Source organism: Gossypium arboreum, chromosome 12 (assembly GCF_025698485.1).
Source record: "Gossypium arboreum isolate Shixiya-1 chromosome 12, ASM2569848v2, whole genome shotgun sequence".
Taxonomy (NCBI): Eukaryota; Viridiplantae; Streptophyta; class Magnoliopsida; order Malvales; family Malvaceae; genus Gossypium; species Gossypium arboreum.
In genome coordinates, this window is record NC_069081.1 from 77,450,662 (window position 1) to 77,454,986 (window position 4,325).

Consider the following 4,325-nt stretch of genomic DNA (forward strand, 5'->3'; position numbering starts at 1 on the left):
GAGCAAGGTTTGCTCCATTTCCTTGATTCATATTCTCAAAATTAATTCCTTCAGTCTCTGGTTCGCTTGTCTTCTTCGCTATCAAAAGGTTCGTTCTATCTCAGGGTCTACAGGAAGTAAGTTAATAATCCGGTCAATACTCATAAGCACCTGAAATAATCATAGAAAAATTAATTAAGTTAAAAATTAAACAGAAAGATAAAACAAGATGTAAAACTAACAAATTCACAAATAATGACTCTTTAAAATAGTCCCCGGCAACGGCGCCAAAAACTTGGAATGACGGAAAAAAATGTGCAAGTGTACACAATCGCAACAAGTAATAAAGTGACAAGTAAATGGCGAGTTATCGTACCTACAGCGACTGCAAAGGAATTATTTATGAAATTAATTGTAAAACACTTTGGTGAGGTAAAAATAATTTGGCTTTAAAAGATGGTCAAAAACTATTTAAAAACTAAGTAGATGATTAAAAATAAAACAAAGGAGTTCTAATGCACGATTTCAAATAAGATTTAATCAAGGTAACATACTTGTGTTGGATTAATCATATTCCTTTAACTTAGAATTATTAAACTCATAATTCACAGCAACCCTATAATTTGCTAACTTATGAACAAATTTACAAAAAATTCATTCATCTCTTGACATATCCCTATGTCAATTCAACCGACTAAATAGATTCTAGCAAGTAAACATGTTATTGCACATACATACTCATTAAATTGAACCAATCTCTTGCATATCCTTTTGACAATTCAAACGATTAATTAAATCTAATAAGCATATAAAAGACTTTGTGAAGTAACAAGGCATCCCTACCTTGAAATAATTTAATCACAATAATCTTGCAAGTTATGCAAGGCAATAATATTGCCAGATACATTGCTAATTTACCCTTCAGCTACCTTAGAAGAATAAACATGCACTGATTAAGTACTGTGTTAATTAATTAAAATTTCAATCCGTTTAAATAATTACTTCATTAGTTACCTCACAGTCGTAATGCAAGAATAACTTAGGCATGGTTTTACTTAATCAAGCATCTTACCGAGGCTTATAACAGCATAAACATTATTTTAACAATTTAAGCAGACAGAATATAATCAACCCAACACAAACATAATTTAAGCTGAATTGATTAAAATCACCATTTCAATAGCATAAATATTCATAAACATGTTCGTCAAAACAACAACAAAAATTAAGAGTTAGGGAACAAAAGGCAAATCTGGTGTTTCTCCGTGGCTTGACTAGTTGCTCCGTTCTTCGTTCTTCGTTGGCCTTGGCTATCAAGGTGGCTTATGAACGCCTAATTGCTGCTCCAAAATGGCTGATAGAAGCCTCTTTCCCAAGAGAAGAAATCGGCACTTGAATAAGTGGGAATGGAATGGAAAAAATAAGAGAAAACTGAGAGAGGGAATGAGAGAATAATGTGAAGTGAGTGATGCTTTAAATGATCAGCAAGGGATGGCTTTTGTAGCTGATTGTGGCTGCTAAAAATAGCAAATTCCAGCAGCCAAAGAGACCTCCCTTGGCCGGCCACACACAAGGCAAAGTTGAGAGTTTCAACTTTGCTATTTTAAGCTTGGGGCAAATCTACAAAGCCATAATTTAAGGTGGGGTTTGAATGCAATTTAGAAGTCTTTTGAGGGCCTTTTTGCAAGCATATTTAATTAGCTAAAATGCTGATTTGGGTCAGCATATGGACGCTTCTGGGCTGCCCTTTTAGTGGCTGGTTCGGTTCACTCAATTTGGCTCGACTAGTGCGGTTCAACTAGACCCTTTCTCCATAATTAATTAAAAATAGTTTATTTAACCCACATTAAATGGGGAATAAATTAAAATTAATTAAATTATGAATTAATACACATTTCTGGACCGTCTTAGGCTGGAAATTAAAGTGCCTCGATACTTCAAATTGCTTCTTGGTTTTGTGCTTTCAGCATGTCAGCCGAGCCAATTTTCGACCTTTGCGTGAATTTGTCGAAATTAGTCAAAATTAATCAAAATTAAGTATAAAATTAAATAAATTCACCATGTTCATATTTTTAACATGATTTAATTATTTTATAATATTTAATTATTTTTTGACAAGAATTTAACCGGATTTGGATGAATTTAAGTAAAATTGGGTATGAAAAAGTATATAAATTTTTGTGTTTCCACTCACACAAGCTGACAGGTACCCGCAACACATGCCAGTCTACCAAGCCACCGGTAAAACGTACTTGACTAGTGCCCAGATTTATATAATCACACATCACATATACAAATGAGTTCATAACCACATAGTTTCTAATGACATGTCATATTGCTAATTTTAAGCAATATAAAGGCAAGAATTTATATGAAGCTTAGGAACGCTTCAAGTCACTGCTTAGGAAGTGCCCACACCATGATATGCAAGATTGGTCACAATTGCAAATCTTTTATAATGGATTGGATAGGAGTGTAAGAGCCAGATTAGATGGCACGTTGGCTGGGGCCTTCATGAATAACACGTACGAGCAAGCTTGTCAATTGATCAAGGAAATGGCGATGAACTCAAAAATATGGCCTAACGAACGTTTTTTTTTATAGCCAGAACCTGTCAATGGTTAAGGTGGTCAAAGAAGATGATAAGTATCAACAAATTTTGGGAAACAAATACATGGTCTAGAGACCTCTGTCAAGCCATCAATGAATGACGTCAGTTGAAGCTACACATCATACTCAGAGAACCAATCGGAGGAGGTAAATTAATTGAGAAATAGGGGTAGAAATCCCCATTCAAACACATACAACCATGGTTGGAAAGAATATTTAAATCTAAAGTGGGGAGAAAATCAAGGTAGCGAAAACTCAGTTCTGAATCGACCAAACCCTCCATATTAACCACTGCATGTGCAAAGATATCAAGAGAGATCCATGGGTAATGACCATGTTGGTTGTGGTCAACACTTGGAACGGATTAAGAATGAGATGCATCTTATGAGGCCTGACATTCAACATGTGAAGACTGAAGGCATACAAACTCGCATGGGTGTTGTCGAATTAAATGAAAAGATTCACAATATTGTGAGCGTGTTGAATGAACTACGAAGGCAAATAGGAACGGGTATTCTGAGTAATACCAAAAAGAATCTCTAAAAGGACGGGAGAGAACATGTAAATGTGATTACACTCTGTTTGGGTAAAACTCTAGTAAACTAAAAAAATCTCGCGAACAAGGAAGATAATGAGGTCAAAGCGGAGGACCAAAATCTTGATGAACCAAAACTTGAAGTCCAAAAGGAGAAAAGATTCAAACAGGTTGCTAAACCAGAAAAAAACTTTACATTCAAAACTAGTGTAAAAGAATGTACCATTCCCATCGAGGTTAGAAAAAGCAATGAAGGGACGCGGAAGACCCTTCACCTGTATTCAACGCCAGAACAGGGTTATGGAGCATTACTAGACTTAAATACAATTAAAAATACATTTAGCATACATTTTCTCAATTCAACAATTCATCATTCAATCACAATCAATTTGTCCCTAAAATGAGCCTACGAGGCCCTAAACATGCTTTGGGAGTGGTTCGGAACTAAACTGATAACTTATGGAATTTTTACAAAACTTAGAAAATTTTCCTCAAAACAGGGGACACACGCCCGTATGGCCAGCCAGACACGCCCGTGTCACTGGCCGCATGGACATTTGAAATGAGGGCACATGACAGTGTCCCGACCCGTGTCCAACCCCGTGTAACTCTCTGACTTGGCTCATGGGGCCAACACACATGCTCGTGTGGCTAACCCGTGTGCCTTAAAAATGGCTACACACGCTCGTGTGCCAGGCCATGTGCTAGGCCCTACCAAACCTATTGGGTATACTAACTTATGCCACATGGCCAAGTCACATGCCCATGTGTGAGGATGTCTGGAGCATACTGAATTAATTTTAAAATCAACACCAGGACACACACATGGCTATGTACTTAACCGTGTGTCACACACGGCTAAGACACACGCTTGTGTCTTTGCATGTGTGGACAAATTTAGGCTATTTACCAAGCCAATTTGCCACCCAAATGTGTATATACCTACACAACCAAAATGGCACTAAATCATAGCATAATTGAACATCTCATTTAGCGATAGTCCAGGCTAATTCATACCATTTCCAATACTAACAACAAACATGCTTTTAACCTCAAGTCTTACTCAATCAAAACATACCCAAAACACATTTACAAATCAACTAACTAAACCTTTACCAAACATACATCATTTTTCACCAATTCACAAACATAATTCATATATAATCTCAACCATTTATCATATACTATATCAATATTCACA

The 4,325-nt window shown here is 36.3% G+C and overlaps 1 non-coding gene across 1 annotated transcript; it reads right to left on the reverse strand.

Moving 5' to 3' along the window:
• Nucleotides 1–2,300: 2,300 nt before the first annotated feature.
• Nucleotides 2,301–2,405, reverse strand: LOC128285819 (small nucleolar RNA R71). Its single transcript, XR_008276367.1, has one exon. It is a non-coding gene; the product is annotated as a small nucleolar RNA R71 (small nucleolar RNA).
• Between the last annotated feature and the right edge of the window lie 1,920 nt (nt 2,406–4,325).